The sequence below is a fragment of the Pelodiscus sinensis genome, chromosome 19 (genome assembly GCF_052426305.1).
Source record: "Pelodiscus sinensis isolate ZL-2025 chromosome 19, ASM5242630v1, whole genome shotgun sequence".
NCBI lineage: Eukaryota > Metazoa > Chordata > Testudines > Trionychidae > Pelodiscus > Pelodiscus sinensis.
The window spans coordinates 24709965-24729629 of NC_143070.1; the positions used below are offsets into that span (position 1 = coordinate 24709965).

Genomic DNA, 19665 nt, shown 5'->3' on the forward strand with positions numbered 1-19665 from the left:
GAGGAAACCCTTCTTCTGAAATAACCCTTAAACACTCCCCTCTGGTCTGGACCTAACAGCAGTGTCAGCGTTTGCCCCCTGGCAGCGAGGGAGTCAGCACGTCGGTGGGTGGGGCAGGGAGCTGGGGGCAGAGCTGGGCTCTAACTAGCTGGGTGACCTTGGCCCATTCAGTAACCTCTCCCTGGCTCCATGGCCCTGTCTGTACAGCAGGGACAGCAACACTCACAGGCCCACAGGAGGGGGCTGGTTTGATGCTTCACCCCATGGCCCAGCAATGAGGCCCCAAACTCCCCCTGTGCTCTGGGAGCCAGGTTCGCTGTGCGAATTCTGTGGGGCAGGTGAGGTGAGGCCTGGGCACTGGGATTAGTTACCAGTTTCCCTGGCCCTGAGACACTGCTGAGCTTACAGCTGTGGTGGCCGAGTGGTTAAGGTGTTGAGCTAGAAATCCAATAGGGTTTCCCTGCGCAGGTTCAAATCCTGCTCAGAGTGAGGTCTGTGTTTTGGCCACGCCCCTAACCAGGGCAACAAGCTGCACAACCCCTGAGCCACTCTCCCTGCCCCCAGTCAATCCCTTTCTGCGCCTTCCGAGAGATACACGGGCCATGGTGCCTCGTTATGGGTACCTGGGCTCTAGGGGCTGCTGGGCCCTTTGTGTCTCTCAGCTGTAGAGGAAAAGGCTTCATGCCTGGTCCCTGCTCCCAGCTTGTTTGTGGCCAATGGAAGCTGCCTGCTTGAAGCCCTGACCAGTCCCCACAAGCTCTTATTCACCCAGGCGTGTGACCTGTGCCCCCTGTGCCCCCTGCACAGGGAAGGGGCTGCCTTAGAAATGTGCTTGGCTGCCAGGAGTGTCTCCCAGCCAGAGCCTGCCCCCGCCCGCCCGCCGGCCCTCCCTGTGATGGAAAAGGGCAAAGACTTGGCAGATTTCATTAATACAGATAAGGCTGGTTTCCCTGACCAGGAATTGAACCCAGGCCTCAGCAGTGAAAGTGCTGAATCCTAACCACTAGACCATCAGGGACATGTGAACCAGACTCTTTCCTTACCTAAACTAGCCTTTCACAGGCCACTTTCTGTCCTCTTCAGAACACACATTTTCCATTGCCCAGAGGGGACAAGAACAGAAACCAAACAGAACATCAGAACAGCCAGACTGGGCCATGCCAGTTGCCCAACTAGCCCAGGATCCTGTCTCACAACAGCAGCCAATGTCATTGCCCAGTGGGAATCCTCAGGACAGACAATTGTTAAGTGATCCCTCCTGTTGCCCATTCTCAGTTTCTAGAATACACCAGCTCAGGACATCTTCCCTGTCCATCCTGGTTAAATGCCATTGATTGAACTTTCCTGCATTAAATTACCGAGTTCTGTTTTGGACCTTCTTGTAGATTTCACCTTCATAACATCCTCTGGCAAGGAGTTCCACTGGGTGCAAAAATGGTTCTTTTTTGTTTATTTTTAATTTGGATCTTGAGTTGGAGAAAAAAATTCTTATTGCTTTCTGCACCCCTGTCATTATTACATGAAACTGTGTCCCATTGCCCCTGAGTCTAGACTACATCTAGACTGTGCTCCCCCCAGAATCCCCTCCCTCAGAAGAAATGCAAATGTGCTGATCCTTTTTGAGGAAGAGATTTTTCCGATATTTGGCCCCGTGTAGCCCACCCGTGGTGGTGGCAGAGCCCTCGCTTAGTGTGTGAGAGGCAGTGGGATCAATAGCCACATTCCTCAGTGTCTGTGATGTTCTCCTTCCTTCTTCTCACAGGCAGAGTTGTGGGCTCTGAGCATCCCGAAACCCCTCCCTCTTCCTCCCTGGCCTCCGAAAACACCCACCTAGTGGGGCACGGAGCTGCTGGGCCTGGTGGAGTGATGGGAGAGGGGCTAGTGCTCCCTTTGCGTGTGAGAGGTAGCAGGATTCACTCCCATCTTCTCCTGCCTGCTCACTGATGCTGAGGGGCCGGCCCCTTTCCTGCTGCCCCAACTCTTATTCCCACAATGCACTTTGTGCAGGGCCTGTTGGTCTTTGTGCCAAGGCGCATGGCTGGGAGCCAGGACTCAGGACCCTTCCCCAAATATACAACCCCCTCCCCACCCAAACCCTCTGTTCAGCTCACACTGTCCAGGTGCCTCCAGCATGGGCTGAGCAGATGACCTGCCCTACAGCTGGGAGAGCATCAGGCACCTGAGCACAAGTCTGATCAGTCTGGGGACCAAGCTCCATTGGGCCTCAGACACCCAGCACAGGAGTAAAACTGCCTCTGGGGAGCCTCAGGACAAGGAATGTAAAACCCACAGAGCACAAGGAGCTCACAGCAACCAGCCCAGCAGGTCCCACTGAGACTTGAACTCAGATTGCAGGATTCAAAGTCCTGAGTGCTGTCCCTTACACCATGGAACCTACATATACAGCTTTTGCTGGGGACCTGGGACATTCAGGTCTCAGGCTGGCCTCTACTCTCCTGGCTTCCCACCAAGGCTATGTCTACACTCGCGGCTTCTTGCACGAGTAATATGCAAATGAGGCTAAGCGTGGAATATCTCCAAGCTTCATTTGCATACCTAATGAGACACCATTTTTTTCAGAAGAGGCTTTTGTGCAAGAAGGAGTTACATCTATTACTTTTCAGGAAGAACAGCATTGCGCAAGAGGGTTTTTCTTGTGCAAAAAGGGGCAGTGTAGACGCTCCTCCTTGGGCAAGAGCCTCTTCTGAAAAAAATGGTGGCTCATTAGGTATGCAAATGAGGGTCTGCAAGATTCCATGCTTAGCCTCATTTGCATATTACTCGCGCAAGAAGCCGCGAGTGTAGACATAGCCCAACAGTTTCATCTCTCAGGACTCTCTGGCTACATCTCCACAGCACATTTATTTTGGAATAAGCTATTCTTGAACAGTGATTCAAGGGAAACTTCAGAATGAGTCCGAGTCAGGCTCTGCTAATGTAGATGAGCTATCTCGATTTAGAGCCCTGGCAGAAATAACTTAGAATGGGCCTAGGAAGGGACCATTTTGAAATAGCGGAAGTGGAGCATCTCCACACGCATCATTCTGAAATAGCTAATTGGGAATAGGTCTTATTATTTGTAGAATTAGGTTTACAGAAGTTGGAATAAGCCATCTATTACTTTAGATTATTTCACATTAACGGAATTGCTGCACAGACTTTGGCATTGTTATTCTAAACGGCCATTATTCCAAAATAACTTTTCTGTGTAGACAGAACCTGTGTCCTGTCCCAGCTCTGCTGCTTTCAGGACAAATTCCTCGTTAGGGTCCATCATAGTCTGGGCTCAGTGAGGGTCTATCCCACCTGAGATGTGTGTTACACAATAGCCTCGTGTTCCCTGCCCAGTACCCAACATGGGCTGCAGGTATTTGTTTTGTGTGGGGGTGTAGCTCAGTGGCAGCGTGTTTGACTGCAGATCAAGTGGTCCTTGGTTCAAATCCAAGTTCCCCCTTAGGAAATCTTCCTTAAATAAACATTTACCTCTCCAGTTCTATTACATCCTGGATTTCTGTTGTATGTGGACTCTTTAAATGAATACAAACGGTTAATGTTTTCTGGTACCAAGACACATAAACCAGGCAAACGCATCCCTCAGCTGGAACAAGCTCAAACCCGCTGTGTGTCTGGTTTGCGTTTCCAGCAATTCAACAAGGGTGTGATGTAGATGCCCATTGGCACGTCCTTGGTCTCTAAGGGCTGGGCTGTGCAGAAGAACAAGAACCACACCCAGCTGGGGAGGACGGGCTGCGGTCAACCTTCTGGAGTTCAATTTAGTGAGTCCAGCCAAGACCAGAGAGGACCTGACTAGGGGCCAGAAATCTGCTCTTGCTGCCTTTGGCTTCCTGCTGCGGGGACATGGCCAAGCTCAACTGCAGGAAGCCGACTCCAGCTACATAAGGAGGGATGGTGGGAGGAGCAGACACATTGGCCAGGTACCACTGGGGGCTGCCTCCCTCATCTTCCCTGTACCTGGCAGGTGCCTGGGCCAGCTTAGCCATGGGTCCGCGCTCTGGGACAGCAAACATGGACACAACGCAGGATTCTCTCATTCTAGGACCATTTGTTGGTTTTTCACCTGTCACAGCTACAGACAAACAGGGTCCCACCGAAGGGAACGACTATGTGGACCTCAGATCTTTTGTTTGCTGTGGCCCAGGTGCTGCTGAGCTCACAGCTGTGATGGCTGAGTGGTTAAGGCATTGGAATTGAAATCTAATAGATTTTCGCTGCAAAGGTTCAAATCCTGCTCACTGCGAGGCCTGTGTTTTGGCCACTCCTCTAACCAAAGCAACAAACCCCTGAGACACTCTCCCCACACTCCCCATCTCCTGTCAATCCCCTTCTACTTCTTTCAGTGGCTACATCCAGACTGAAGAGGACACTCTTTCTACGAGGCAGAAGGGATGTGGCCAGAGAACAGGGTTTTCCAAAATTTATCACCATGTAGCAGCAGATGGCAGGAGCCAAAGAGGCTTGACAGCCTGTTCCATTCCAGCGCGCCGCCCTCCCAGCCTGCTGCTGCTCCAGGAAGGGGTGTCAAGCTATGTGCATCGGGGCATTCGTGCTGTCACGTGTGATACCAACACACAAAGCCCTGCCCCCCACCCCAGGAGCTACTGGCAGATGGGCACAGACCCTCTGTCCTCACCTTCTGCAACCAGCTGTTTCCAAGAGGGTGAGTCTGGGCAGAAGGTGATTCCAGGATTCTGTTCCTGCCCTTGTGGACAGAGACACCTGGACCAAGCAGCAGCCCCAAAAGGCCCCTCCATAGCTCAGCTTATAGAGCAAACTGGAGCAGCTGCCCCTAGGTGGCTGGTTTGACTCCACCTCTAAGGAGAGTTCTTTTCCCCTCCCCTGCTTGAGGGAAGGCAGAGCAGCAGGGCAGACAAGGCTCTTCTAGGGGGACAGACAGGTTCTCCACAGAGGACTCAACCAACAGCTCAGCCATAGGGACAAAGGTTTCTGCTAAAGCCAGGAATTAAACCAGGCACCTTTAAACCTTCAGTTTAACACTCTCCCCACCAAGCTAATTCAGCAGCTGCCAGGGAAGCTTTTCTCCACAGCAGCACACAAGGGAGCAGCTGTTGCCAGTGGCCCTGTAGGGCAAGATGAGCTTGACCAAGCCTCAAACCAACTGGACTAGCCAGCCCACATCACAGTGAGTCACAAGTGGACCCATCAGAGAAGAGCCATTGGCAGCTGCAGAGACGTCCCTGCAGCTGCCTGTGGTGTCTTTCCCAAAGGGGCACTTCTGGGCCTGCTGGCTCAGCTGTTTAGTGCTTGATACTAATAATGCCAAGGCTGTGGGTTCAAGCCCCATGCTGGCCACAGAGGTGTCTGGTTTGGTGACTTGCCTTTGTGTAGCTGCCTGCTATGGACAAGGAAGGAGAAACAAACCTTGAGAGATGAAACAGCAGAAGGGAAGCACGGAGCTGTGTCAGCTGTCAGCCTCTCTTCCTATAGCACTGCCCTTGCAGGAGAGAGAATGGGCAGTTTGAGTCACCAGCTCTGCCCCATTTGAAAATGGCAAGTGTTGCCTTAGCAGCAAGGGAGAGGTGGGAAGGAGCCTGAAGTAACCTCTTGGGTCACAGCTGCTGTAACATGAGACAATGAGGTGAGAAAAATGACTAGGCAGTGGCCATGGGAAACATCAGGCTGGTTTCCCTGAGTGGGAATCAGACCAGCAAGAGTTTTGTATCCCAGCCACTAGACCACCAGGGACACAGGCACATGCTTCTTTGCTCACCTGCACTAGCCTTTCGCAGGATGAGGGGTCACTTCTCCCTTGCCCAGAGGGGACAAGAACAGAAACCAAACAGAACATCAAAGCAGCCAGACTGGGCCATGCCAGTTGTCCAACTAGCTCAGGATCCTGTTTCACAACAGCAGATAAGTTCATTGCCCAGAGGGAATCCTCAGGACAGACAGTTATTAAGTGATCCCTCCTGTCGCCCATTCCCAGCTTCTGGAATACACCAGCTAGGGACACCTGCCCTGTCCATCCTGGTTAAATGCTATTGATTATGGCTGCCAGGGATCCCAAAGTTGAGTAGCTCTGCATTAAGGATTCTTATTAATGTCAAGAACCTCAGGCAATGTAAAGCCAGAGTGTGATGGAACTGGAAAGGAAAATGTTTACACTAGAAGGAATTTTTTCCAAGAGGGCACTTGAAGTTGAGACAAGGACCAGTTGATCTGCAGTCAAAGACTCTACCAGTGAGCCTCACCCCCGTGGAAGTTAGCATCAGCAGCCAATGTTGGGAACTGGGCAGGGAACAAGAGACTTTTGTGTAAAACACAACCCAGGTGCTACCCTTGGGCTTGGTCTGCACACTGAGCAGATGGGTGGGAGGGGTCTGATGCTGTCACATATGCAGGGCAAGTCACTCACCTGGCCTCTGGGGAGATCGGGGGATTTGTATATTTTAGGAAGGATCCTGAGTCCTGGCTCCCAGCCACGCACCTTGGCACAAAGACCAATGGCCCCTGCACAAAGTGCATTGTGGGAATAAGAGTTGGGGCAGCAGGAAAGGGACCAGCCCCTCAGTACCAGGGAGCAGGCAGGAGAAGATGGGAGTGAATCCTCCTACCTCTGCCATGGCTTGGCCCTGGAGGGCTGGGGTCTAGGAATTTTTCACCCCAGCTTTGTGGGAGGCCAAGTAGGAAGGGGCCTCTGGAGGCTCATAGCCCCCTGGCCTGCTGTGTCTGTGGAAAGGGGGGAAGAGGACACATACCTCTCACTGGGGAACAGGGCACATGGATCCCACTCGTTCCTGGAGAAAATGAAACAGGCTGAGCATTTTGCAGAGAACAGGCCAGAGCCCTTCTCCTGTCCCTGGAGAGATGGAAATGGGGCCGTTCCTTGTGGGGAAAGAAGTGGGTGTGTTGGGAGTGGGGTTCGAGTTCAAACCTCTTCACAGACCAGAACCCCACATTAGGGGCAAGAAAGAGCCTTGAGTCAGGCAGTGGAGAACACTTGGCTCCTGTTACCCTGAGATGGGATATTAGGAACCTTTTCACACACAGCCTGGCTAGCTCAGTGGGTAGAGCATGAGACTCTTAATCTCAAGGTCATGGGTTCAAGCCCCATGCTGGGCGGTGCCCTTCCTTAACTCACATTCTCAGCCTGTGAGCAATTGGCTCTCAGTTTTCACCAGGGTTTTAGAAAGAAAAAGTCTTTTCCTGGGGTCCAGCTTTAGTAGAACCAGAGAGAGAACCAACTGCAATTTCCATCTTCTGAGGAGAAGGGAAGAGGATTTTCTTCTTCTCAGTTCTAGCCACATCAGCCCGCTGATTGTCCCCCGTTAGCTTCTGTAGCTTCACCTCCTTCCACAGCAGCTCCAACTTTGAGATACAAATCTCAAGGGGCTAGTGAGGAAATTAGGCGCTTCCCTGAGAACAAGAGGTGGAGTGTTCACAAGGAGCATCCCCCTCCCCTGCAGAGCAGGGTGTTAGAAAGAGCTAGGAACAGAACAGTCAGACAAGTTCCATCTCTTGAAATGTGTTTCTGTGGTGTAGCGGTTATCATGTTTGCCTAACACACAAAAGGTCCTTGGTTCAAAGCCAGGTAGAAACACAGGGTCTTTTCTTATTGCGGGTGCCCACAAGGCAGTGGCAGGGCCTGCCACCTGGTGCAGAGTTGGGCAGCGTGTGTGCTGGCTTTCAGGAGAGAGCTCAGCAGGTTAGGCTGAGACTGGAGGAGGCAGGGCTGGGGCTGAGACTTCTCAGTGGTGCCTTGCCTGGGACCAGGTCATTGTTGCCACGCAGTCCAGGGCCCACCCTGGAAGTGCCACTACTGTGCCTGTTCACCTTTGGGGCAGTGTGGCTGTCGCCTGTGGTGCAAGTGGACACAAAGCCACATAATGCCCCACCTCATGCCCAGACCCCAGCCACCCCGTTCCCCTCGCTTTCTTCTCACCCAGCACCCCCAGCTTCCTTTGACACCCTCCCTTGTTCCTGCTCCGCCGCCCTGCTCCTTCATCCACGTTCCTTCTGCCCCCTTTCTCCTGGCCATACACAGCTCCTTGGCGCTTCTCAAGCTAAGCCCTGCAAGGAGCCACCAGGAGGAGGAACCAGCCCTTGGAGCTCAGCTTGCACCGGGTCTGGTAGTTTCCCACCACATCTCACCTGATAAGAGGTGACTTGTTCTCCTTCCTTCTTACCTTACGTCTCCGTTCCCTTCAAAGGTCTCTGCTGCCTCGGGACCCACCTCTTCAGGGCACTGCCCCTCTGCCACTGGGCTGGGAGCGGGAGACTCCACAGTCTCTGCACTTGGGCTGAGAAGTCTCACGGGGACTCGTCTGTTGATGGGTTAGTCAGCCCGATGGCCAGCCGGATCCATTCTGTAGCGCTGCCCGAGAGGGAGCTTTACAAGCGCCCAGTGTCCACTGGTATTTTCTGGGGCTCTTTTCTTGGCCAGCTTTTCCACAGGAATTGCCTCTTCCTTGGAACAGCAGCTCCCAGGAGTTCAGGGAACTTCTTCTTCTCAGCTTGGGAAAGGGACGACTCAGGGGTGAAGGGAAAGATATTTGTGCTGTGAAAACAGCAGGGCCCCCAGGGAAACTGGTAAATAATCCCAGCGCCCAGGCCTCATGTTACCTGCCCCCACACAATTCACACGGCTAACCTGGCTCCCCGAGCACAGGGGGAGTTTGGGGACTCATTGCTGGGCCGTGGGGTGAAGCATCAAACCAGCCTCCTCCTGTGGGGCCTGTGAGTGTTGCGGAATCTGGGCCCCTGCACCTGGGGAAAGGCAAACAAAAGGTCTGGGGGCCACACGGAGACCCCGCTGGGCTGAGCAGGAAGTGGCTGAGATTTTGCTTTGTCTTTGCCTGTGGGCTTGTCTGTCTGCAGCCTGGAAACCTCCTGGCTCCTCAGACCACTGGTCTGGATGGAGCATTACAGACGTCGGAATAATGGAATTGCTGTGTAGACGCTCCCATTGTTATTGCAGTGTAATGGCCGTTATGCCCAAGGAACGCTGCTGTGTAGATGCAGCCTAGGAGAAATGTTTTCATGAGCATGTGGGAAGAGCAAGGGCTCCTACAATGTCAGGAGAAATGAGGAAATGAGGTCACCTCTCTAGACATAAAAGAGATGATTTAAGAAAAGAGGACGTGTCAGGAGTGGGATTTGAACCCACACCTCCATTTGGAGACCAGAACACCCAACTCAGGGAAAGACAGGTCCTTGAGTCTGGCGCCTTAGACCACTCGGCCATCCTGACACCTATGCAGCATCCTCTAATGGCAGTTTTCTTGCATGTGTGAGTTGCTCGGGGAGGCGGCAGGAGCACCTCTCTTTCCCCATCTAACAGCCGCTTTACAGCCCAGCTGGGTTTATCCCCACTCACCCTCATCTAACGTTGCGAGGTGTTTTGCAGGGAGCTGACAAGAAACAGAAGAGGAGAAAACTCTGGCCAGCAGAACTGAGGCTTGGGATTCTCCTGTGCCAGGGAGTCTGTGTCAGTGCCTGGGGATCCTGAGGTGGGTGTCTCCTCGGTTTGTTGGCTCCATACCAGGGGTGTCTCTTCTGAAGGGCGATGCTTGTTCCCGGGGCTAACGCTTATCCCTGTGACACACTTTGTGCAGGGACCGTTAGTCTTTGTGCCACAGTACGTGTCTGGGAGGTGGGAGTGAGGAACCTGCCTCAAATAGACACGTATCCGCCCCCAGCAGTGTTCTGCCCAATAGAACAGTCCCTGTAAGAAATGTGTCACTTTCACCCCTGGGAGCAGCTCAGCCATGCAAAGGGGCTGCCTGGGGCAGGACATTAGCCCTGGAGGGCAGGGGTGGGTGTGGCAGTGACATCACAAGGGCCTTTTGCAGCCCCTCAGCTTATTGGCTAACGGAGGTTGAGAGCCTGTGTGGGGGCAGGACAGGCTGCCTGAGAAATGTGCTGGGCTGCTGGCCAGGAGTGAGCCAGGTAAGTCTCCCAGCCAGAGCCTGCCTCTGGCACCCCAGCCCCTCCCTTCCCTCAACCCACTGGTACCCCATGTAAACCAAACCCTCTGCCCCCATCCTGATCCCTCACCCCTTCCAGATCCTGCACCCCAATCCTCTGCCCCAGGTCACAACCCAACCTCCTGGAACTGTTCCTACACCCCAGTCCTCTGCCCCAAGCTCCTGTCTGCACCAACCTGCATCCCAGACCCCCACCTCCTCCATTAATAGCATGGAAAAGTGCAGCCCTGGGAGTGGTTCCACATCAAAAGTCACTGCCCACCCCTGCCCTAAGCTGTGCAGCAGCCCAGCCCCAAAGCTACCATGTCTCCCCAGAGCCCTTAGCCTGACACCGGGGAGGCCTGAGTCCAGGTAGTGCCCAGCACAGGCAGAGGGGTGGGGCAGATAAGAGAAGTGAAAGGGAACAGGGACGTGTGAGGTGGGGCAGGAAGGGGAGACAGGAGGTGCTGAAGGGAGGTTGTAGGGATCATGCCAGACATGGGGTGGCTGGTAGCAGGGGAGCAATGGAGGGAAACTTGGGGGGGGGGGGTCACAGGAAAGGAAAGGGGGCAGGGGAGGTTGGGAGGAGACTGGGGGAGCAAGAGCAGCCTGGCTGGGGAAGGGGAGACACAGGGCAGGGCTTGTACGGAAGGAAGGGGGGAGATACAACGGGAGCTCCCCCACACCCATGGGGCAGGAGGGGGGGCAGAGGTGCCTGGTGGTGGCACTTGAGGGCACCGACTGCTCTGCCCCCGACAAAATTTCTGAAGTTTATAACCAGGGTGTCCCAAATGCCCCCTGCCTCTGTGGGTGCCTCTCCCTGCGCCCCTCCCTCTGCAGGCACCAGTCCCCCTGGGGGAGGAGCTGCCCCCTCCAGCAGCCTGAGGGGAATTGTTTCTGTGAATTTTTTTAAGTGTAGATACCTGCAAACACTGATCTGTAGGGACTGGCAACAGTTTATTTCCATATTTGCAGATTTGTTATTTGCATAATGGATATGCAGATATGTAAATATAATGTTACCGGTCGTTCAAAAATTTGTGAATGGGTTTGGCAATCCATGGTATAAAAAAAAGATTTGGAAACACTGGCCTGATCCATGGGGGCTGGCCAAATGCAAGGCAGGGAAAACACTAGGGCTCTGTCTACACTCACAGATTCTTGCGTGAGAAAAATGCAAATGAGGCTAAGCGTCGAATATCGCCGAGCCTCATTTGCATACCTAATGAGCGACCTTTTTTGCAGAAGAGGCTCTTGCTCCAGAAGGAGCTGTCTACACTGCCCCTTCTTGCATAAGAAAAACCCTCTCGTGCAAGGCCACTACGACGATTATTTTCAGGAATAGTGGCATTGCAAAAGAGGGGTTTTCTTGCGCAAGAAGGGGCAGTGTAGACAGCTCTCTCTGGTGCAAGAACCGCTTCTACAAAAATGGCAGCTCATTAGGTATGCAAATGAGGCTCCATTATATTCTAAACTTAGACTCATTTGCATATTTCTAGTGCAAGAAGCTGGGAGTGTAGACATAGCCTAGGTGAAGGTCGGGGGGGGGGTATTTTCCCCACCAGACCTTTGTCCCACGGAACCCCTGGGGACGTTGGATTTTCTCTTGTTTAGTTTCCCTTTTCCCTGCTTCCCTCCTCACTGGGGCAGAGGGGGCGGCTCTCTCACCCTTTCCGTGGGAAGCCCTGGCACAGGGATGGGCCGGGAAGATGCCCTGAGAGCTAGTCCCTGGGCTATTTGGGAGAGAGAACTTGCACACGTCTAGCCTTTCTTCTATCACCAGGATGGCCGAGTGGTTAAGGCGTTGGATTTAAGATCCAATAGATGTTTGTCTGCGTGGGTTCAAACCCCACTCCTGGTAGCTTCCTCTTTTGGACAGACATCCATCTGGATGGTGATTTGCCCTGCTATGGACTGGACTTCATCTCTGAAGGTCCCTTTGGCTATGTCTGGTGGCATGTGTGAGATGTGCTTTTGTGCAAGAGGATCTATACTCTCCTGTGCAAGAAAGCTCTGATGGCCATTTTAGCTATAGGGCTTTCTTGCACAAGAAACCCTTGTCCCGCATCCACACTGCCCTCTTGCACAAGAGGACTTACAAACCCCACTCCTGGTAGCTCCCTGCTTTGCAGAGACATCCATCTGGACTGTGATTTGCCCTGCTACCATGGCAGGGGACTGGACTTCATCTCTGAAGGTCCCTTTGGCTATGTCTGGTGGCATCTTGCCATGTGCAAGAGGATCCATGGCTGTGTGGATGCTCTCCTGTGCAAGAAAGCTCTGATGGCCATTTTAGCTATAGGGCAAGAAACCCTTGTCCTGCATCCACACTGCCCTCTTGTGCAGGAGGACTTACACCTGTTAGAAAAGAGCGTAGCTCATGTGCAAGAAGCCCTTTCTTACCATGCTTTACTGTAAAACTTCTTGCACAAGAGCGAGTGGGCAGTGTGGATGCTCTCCTGTGCAAGAAAGCTCTGATGGCCATTTTAGCTATAGGGCAAGAAACCCTTGTCCTGCATCCACACTGCCCTCTTGCACAAGAGGACTTACACCTGTTAGAAAAGAGCGTAGCTCTTGCGCAAGAAGCCCTTTCTTACCACGCTTTACTGTAAAACTTCTTGCACAAGAGCGAGTGGGCCGTGTGGATGCTCTGCGGAAGAACGGCCCTTCTTGCACAATAACCCGCCAGTGTAGACACAGCCCATCAGTGCGGACACAGCCTTCCAGTTCTAGTCCCAGTCCTGATTGGCTGAGCTGGGAGGAAGTCACAGGGAGGAGACTCAGGACTTCCTTGTTCTCCTTAAGTCCCAGCAAATGAGCCAGAACTTCTCGTCTGCTCGGGGAATTGTTCTGTTTCTCGCCAGTGGTTGTCTCTGAGCAGCTCCTGAGTCTCTCTGTGTCCCGGTGCTTCTAACCCACTGGCTGAGCCATCCCTAGGCCGGGCTGTGGGGCTGTATCTCACTGGAGGTCACGTTATTCTGATCAGTCAGGGTGGGAAACTCCAGACTGAGGGGGAGTTTCAGCATCTGGGTCCTGTGCCCAGCGCTGCCCCAGACTGGCTGTGTGAGGTCAGACAAGGCCCTTTGCCTTTCTCAGCCTTTGTCCCTCCCTCTGTCAGTTGGGGGGAACAATCCCCTCCTGCCTGCCCCATGGTGGGGGGAGCTGTGAGGAGTGGTGTGAGGGTGTTGCTAGCAGCAGTGAGTACTAGGAGGTGTCCTGTCACCTGGGCTCCGTGTAGGGCTGCCAGATGGTTTCTACAAAAATACCAGAGACACTTGACATGACATCACAATCGACATTATTGTTATTTAGAAAATATCGGACATTTCTATTTCTATTTTCTCAGTTTGTTTCCTGATCAGAAAGCTCAAATATTGGACTGTCTGGTTCAAATCCGGACACCTGGCATCCCAGCTCCATGTCAGCAGGGACACGCAGTCGAACACCTCCCCCTATATGCTGGCCCAGCCTTGTGCCTGCTGGTGGGGCTGCCTCCCCCCACATCAGTGGGGACTCCTGCCCGTGTTGGTGCAGCAACTGCCAGTCTGCCCGCACCCAGGCCTGGCAGCCATGTCATCTGGGGGCAAGAGCAGGGAGAACGGCGCCTTCCTAGCCCAGCCAGCCCCCCCATCCCATCGCTGAGGGAACTTTCCCCCAAAGCCAGCCCCATGCTCAAGGGCTTTGTAAAAGGGCCAGGCCAAAGTAGCTCCCCCCTTGCTCCTACTGAGCCTCTGCCAGAACTGCCCCTCCTCAGGCTCTGCCTTGTCACCAGACAGGCCCTGCTCTGCTCCAGCCCCCTCGCTCTGTCTGAGTCACTCCTGGAGCTGGTGGGACTAGACAGCTGCTGTCCTATGGGATGTGAAACTTCTTGGGAAACCATATCTCAGTTCCCATGGGGAAAAGCAAAACAGTGCTTCAAAATCAAACCCCAGAAGGTCGCAGCTCTACACCTCAGGTGGGACTTGAACCCACAACCCCTGGCTCCGGAAACCAGTGCCTTGTCCATTAGGCCACTGGGACGAGACAAAAAACAAGGAGATGGGACAGAAATTCTCTGTCCCAAAGGTGCACCCCTCACATTGGCTGGGCAGACACGTCCCTCCTCTCTACCCCAGCAGATACGTCTGCAGCCCCTGGCAGAGAGGCGACTGGGCAGGTTGCTGGCAGAGCTGAGCCCGGGCTGGCAGCAGTGCAGGCTGGTCGGCCACAGCCCTGGGAGAGCAGCTGGGGGGCTCGGCTGGGGGGTGTTGGGCCCGTGTGCTCTGCTGCTCACTGACGAGCTGGCTGCCCAAGTGCCCTCACAGACGCTTCTTCAATCCCCACCCCCCTCAGCCGCCCACCCCCAGCCTCTTCCAGCACAGCCTGCCCCCCCCCCCCAGGGCTTCTACAGGGACCTCTGTCCCAGGGGGAATGGGGAGCCCCTGCCCCCGGCACCCACCCACCAGAGCAGAGGATTCACCCTGCACAAGTAAGTGCCTCTGTCCTCCCTGACCCCGGCTGCTGGGTTCCCTCCTGTTTAGCTGCCTGGCCCCAGGTAAGGTCACATGAGACTGCTCATATCACCCCCTCAGCACGGAGCCCTGGGCAGCCGCCCTGCTCGCTCAGGTCTCAGGCTGGCAGGGCCTGCAGGGATACTGGGTTTGAATGACAAGGTGTTGGAGCAGCTATTAAAAGGCTTCTTCCTTGGCAGGGGCATTGTGCTTGTGGATTGGCTGTTTCTTGGATGACTGGTGCTTGCATATGCAGCTGGGCTTTAGCAAATCAGAACGATGTAAGTCGTGAGTAACCCAGCGTCTCTGGACATGGGAGTGGAGTAAAAAGTACAATATTGTCTATAAAAAATAAAATAACTTGAATAAAAATGAAAGTGCAACAAAAATAAATTACTTGAGTAAAGTACAAATACCCAAAAAAGGTCCTGAGTAGTGTGATCAAGTATTTCTACTTTATTACTTTCCACCTCTGCCCAGCAGGCAGGGGTTCTTGGCCCCTTGCTGGTCTGCGGACTGGCAGTTTGTTACCACTGACTTAGAGTAGCCCCAGGAATTGCAGTTTCAGGAAGAAACAGCAGGGCTGTGTCTACTCTGGCACCCTTTTCCGCAAAAGGGATGCAGATTAGCCAAGTCAGAATTGCAAATGCAGCAGGGATTTAAATTTTCCTGATTTTAAGAAGAATAAGGGATCTTCTGGAAAAGGCTTTATTTTCCGAAAGATCCCGTCTAGACTGGCACTTTTTTCCGGCAAAGCCCCGAGCCGGAAAAAAGCAGCAGCCATGTTCATGCAAATGCAGCGGGGAAAATTTAAATCCCCGCTGCATTTGCAATTCTGACTTGGCTCATCTGCATCCCTTTTCAGGAAAAGGGTGCCAGTGTAGACGTAGACCAGGAGATTTTGATTGGCTGCCAGGTGCTCCACATGCTAATCAGGAGGCGTGTTTCTGTAAACAGGGACATGGAGCATATTCTAATATGCAGATTTCTAAACCTGGTGGAGCGTGTTTGAATGGGACAAGCACTTTGCTGAGATTATTTCTGTTTTTTAGTTTTCTAAGTGTTGTTTGAAAACATTCCTCATGAGGAGAAAGTGAATGCACATGAGTGTGGGTGTGTAGGGAAGCGGGTGTTAATAAGACTGTACTTTCAGGGATCATTTCTATAGTTGGTAACTAGAGAAATGCAGCTGAAAGTGGTTGGTCTCGCTATCCATGAGGATGAGTGACAATGTTCTTTTCTGAGCATGAAGCAAGCAAACAGTATTGCTTTAATGTAAGTGCTGTCTGCTGTTGATGATTGTTCTTTCTTTCTTATTGGGAAGCTGGAGGAAGAGAACACAGGCTGAGTGGTTAGCTAATGTCCAAAAGTTCAAAATTAGTTTTGCAGTAGAGAGGAATGGGGATTTCACTTTATTGTTTTGTCTTGGTTTTTGTTTAATTTCTGGATTTACTTGTAGGCTACATCTACACTGGTATGACTTTGTGCAGATACTTTTAATGCAAGAATTTTTGCATTAAAGCATTTGTACAGGAGAGCATCTATACTGGCATGTGCTTTTGTGCAAAAGCATTCGTGCCAGTGTAGATGCTCTCTTGTTTAAGAAAGGTTCAATGGCCATTTTAGCCGTCGGGCTTTGTTGTGCAAGAAATTAATGTTGCTGTCTACACTGGCCCTCTTGCGCAAGAATACTTGACAAGAGAGCTTATCCGTGAGCGGGCGTGTCAGAGTGTTTGCGCAAGAACCACTGATTTTGTATGTTAGTGTTCTTGCGCAAATACTTGTGGCCAGTGTAGACAGGCGGCAAGATTTTGCCCAAAATCTTGCCAATGTAGACATAGCCGAACTGCTCTGGTCTTGATCCTGATGTTTTCATGATGTTCTCTCACCTGCTGCTGCGTCTTTTTCCATTTGCTTCTCACACTGGATTTAGCCAGCCCCTTGGATCTGCCTCATGCCTTGTCTCCCATCTGTTCCCTAGTGGCCCTGCGGGAGGCAGAGACTAGCCGCAGCCCAGTGTTAATTATCCCTTGGGTTAGTGCAGGGGTGTCCAAACTTTTTTCAAAGAGGGCCAGATTTGATGAAGTGAACATGCGTGAGGGCCGACCATTTTGCCTGACATTCTTTGAACCATTAAAATTAAATGCAAATTAACTATTTTATGCAAAGTTTATTGCAAACGGCAAACGACATAACACCAACTATACATGTTGTGTCCAAATATATTTATAACTGATTTAGACCAACTGACATTAACTGAGATTTTACAATGTATTGATCTCAATTGAAAAAAAAACTTGCCTACACTAATGTGAAGGGTGAAACTGAGATCTGGACTGCAGTACATAGGCTAGGTCTGGTTCAAAGGCAGTGGTTTTGATGCGCAAAATGTCACGCAGGTGAGAGTCACTTAGTCTTGTCCTCACGCGGTTCTTGTTAAAGTTCATAGCAGAGAATGTCTTCTCACACATATATGTTGAGCCAAACAAGCTCAGCATTTTCTTAGCCAATGTTCGAATCTCTTGAAACCGTCTCTTATCCAGTTGGCGGTAAAAGTTCACAAGAGAGAGCTGTTGGTGACGACTGCGTAACTCGCTGTCACAATGCAGCTCAATGAGCTCGAGCTGCAGCTGATCTGGAGCATCCTCGGGGTCAACAGAGAATGGAGAGGAGAAAAGGCTGATCTCCTTTTCAATAGCTGCAAAGTCCTGAAAGCGCCGTTTAAACTCCCCAGCCAGAGATGCAATGTCTGCTGCATACCTGCTCGTTTGCGCACTGATATTGTCCTGTGGAAAACTGTTCATTATTTCCTGCAACGCTGAAAAATGTATGGTATTGGGCTGTGTTTGTGACAACTGCCTTATGAAAAGTTGCAGCTTTGTCCCAAAGGCTTTGAGGTGTGAATAAAGCTGGTTCACCGCTGCATCTTTCCCCTGAAGACTCGTGTTCAGTACATTCAGATGCTTTGTTATGTCAACTAGAAACCCCAAATCAGCCAGCCAAATAGGATCAGATAGTTCTCGCATTGGTTGTCCCTTTGTTTCCAAGAATTCTCCGATTTCCTTTCTGAGAGAGTAGAAACGCTGCAGTGCAGACCCCCGACTGAGCCATCTTACATCGTTGTGATATAAAACATCTTCGTATTCAGCCTGGATGTCCAGTAGAAACTGTTTAAACTGGCGGTGGCACAGGGCTTTAGAGCGAATAAAATTAATAGTCTTTAGCACCGGTTTCATAACATGATCATATTTGAGATGTTTAGCACAGAGAACTTGTTGATGAATGATACAATGGAGTTTAATAGCTTTGCCTCCTTCTTCGACCACCTTGTTACAGATTAGGGTTGATAATCCACTTCGTTCACCAACCATGGCAGGTGCCCCATCAGTAATAATCCCAGTAACTTTGTTCCAAGGCAGTTTAATGTCATCTATGGCGGAACTAACAGAAACAAATAAATCTTTTCCTCTTGTTTGGTCCGTAAGGCTCTGGAGGTCAAGTAGCTCTTCAGTCACATTCATTTCATCGTCCACCCCTCTCATAAAAATCAGCAACTGAGCTGTGTCAGATAGGTCCGTGCTTTCATCACAGGCTATTGAAAAGAAGTCAAAATCCACTCCTTTGGATGTCAACTGTCTCTTAACATCTGATGAAATCTCTTCAATTCTCCGTGCTACAGTGTTACGAGCCAGGCAAATGTTGGCAAACTCTTGCTTCTTCTCGGGACAGATATTCTCAACCATTTTCATAACGCATTCTTTGATAAAGTCACCCTCAGCAAAAGATTTGCAATTTTTAGCAATTAACGTTGCCACCTCATAGCTCGCCCTTGTGGCATTTTCATTTGACTCACGGGCTCTTATGAAAAATTTCTGTTGTGACATTAAAACAGCTTCAAGTTGCTTCAACTTTTCACTGCGGTCGTGCCCTGTAAGCTTGTCGTATGTGCTATGTCTCGACTGGTAGTGTCTCTTGACATTAAATTCCTTATAAACAGCCACAGTCTCTTGGCATATCAGACAAACACAGTGATTCTCTATTTCAGTGAAGAAATAGTCCACTTTCCACCTGTCCTGGAAGCGGCGGCCCTCACTGTCAACTTTCCTTCTCTTATTTACAGTCGCCATTTTCTTAAATTGACCAGAAGGGGAAGGGATCATGTGAGCGCAGTGCCAGAGGTTTAATACACTGCCCAAGTAATACACTGCACTAATACACTGCCCAACAAGAATTCTCTTGCCTTTGTGGCTGTTTGTGGCGAAGTCTCTAATGATGAGCTCCACGTGCCTGAGCCCGTTTGTGGCGAAGTCTCTAATGTTCGCAGCTCCACGTGCCTGAGCCCGCCAGGAAGCTGACAGTGTGCAGGGCCAATCACAGATACTGAGCTTGAGCAGCTGCGGAGTCCGTCCCTGATCTCAGCAGCTGCGGAGTCCGTCCCTGATCTCAGCAGCTGCGGAGTCCGTCCCTGCACTCTCAGCCCCAAGGTAGAGGGCTTGCAGGGTCAGAGGCGGGTGGAGAGCGCAGGGCACGCTGGCCTCACGGCGGCCCGGGGGCAGGGCGAACCCGTAGCCAAGCGGGAGAGTGGGGCTGCAGACGTGCCCTATATGGAGGACTTTAGGACCGCAGCGGCCGCCATGGACGGCGGCGGCGCGGCCGGAAGCGGCGCCAGAGGAGCGCCGGGGAGCCAGGAGAGGGGGAGGAAGCGGGGGCTGTCCCTGCACTCTCAGCCCCAAAGCGGAGTGCAGGGGCAGGGTTTGGGACCGCGGCGGCGGCGGCGGCGGCCCGAAGCGGCGCGCTGAGCGCGCCAGTTAAAAAAAGCACCGGGGAGCCGGGAGAAGCGGGGGGCCGTATTAAATCCGACCGCGGGCCGCATTTGGCCCGCGGGCCGGACTTTGGACATGCCTGGGTTAGTGTCTTTCTCCCATAACGTGTAGCTAAGATATTTGTTAGTAACTGTTAGTAACTGGCAACTGGCAGGCACCGCAGGGGCTCACACCTGAACAGAGACACACGACCTCAATATTGGTGCACAAGACAAAACTCACCTGCTCCTGGAACAGGAACACTGACTAGCAGTGAGGCCCCTCCCTGGCAGCACCGAGCAGTGAGAGCTGAGTGAAGGGGGAGGCAGGCCCAGGGGGAGAAGGATCCATGACTGTGTCAGAGGGAGGCTCTGCCCTGGCCAGTGGGGAATCGTTGCCTCTCCGAGGGGCCCAGGCCTGGTGGGCCAT

The 19665-nt window shown here is 52.2% G+C and overlaps 1 protein-coding gene and 8 non-coding genes across 9 annotated transcripts in view; 4 read left to right on the forward strand and 5 right to left on the reverse strand.

Moving 5' to 3' along the window:
- LOC142820483 (butyrophilin subfamily 1 member A1-like) overlaps window positions 1-19665 on the reverse strand; it is a 646031-nt gene that overhangs the window by 542768 nt on the left and 83598 nt on the right. The window lies entirely within an intron of this gene.
- TRNAE-UUC (transfer RNA glutamic acid (anticodon UUC)) lies at window positions 947-1018 on the reverse strand. Its single transcript has one exon. It is a non-coding gene; the product is annotated as a tRNA-Glu (tRNA).
- On the reverse strand, window positions 2324-2395 carry TRNAQ-UUG (transfer RNA glutamine (anticodon UUG)). The gene has a single exon. It is a non-coding gene; the product is annotated as a tRNA-Gln (tRNA).
- TRNAC-GCA (transfer RNA cysteine (anticodon GCA)) lies at window positions 3383-3454 on the forward strand. Its single transcript has one exon. It is a non-coding gene; the product is annotated as a tRNA-Cys (tRNA).
- On the forward strand, window positions 7029-7101 carry TRNAK-CUU (transfer RNA lysine (anticodon CUU)). Its single transcript has one exon. It is a non-coding gene; the product is annotated as a tRNA-Lys (tRNA).
- Window positions 9121-9229, reverse strand: TRNAL-CAA (transfer RNA leucine (anticodon CAA)). Its single transcript has 2 exons — window positions 9192-9229; window positions 9121-9166 (listed from the first exon to the last, which is right to left on the reverse strand). It is a non-coding gene; the product is annotated as a tRNA-Leu (tRNA).
- Window positions 11723-11805, forward strand: TRNAL-UAA (transfer RNA leucine (anticodon UAA)). Its single transcript has one exon. It is a non-coding gene; the product is annotated as a tRNA-Leu (tRNA).
- TRNAR-CCG (transfer RNA arginine (anticodon CCG)) lies at window positions 13892-13964 on the reverse strand. The gene has a single exon. It is a non-coding gene; the product is annotated as a tRNA-Arg (tRNA).
- Window positions 15572-15787, forward strand: LOC142821723 (small nucleolar RNA U3). The gene has a single exon (XR_012898412.2). It is a non-coding gene; the product is annotated as a small nucleolar RNA U3 (small nucleolar RNA).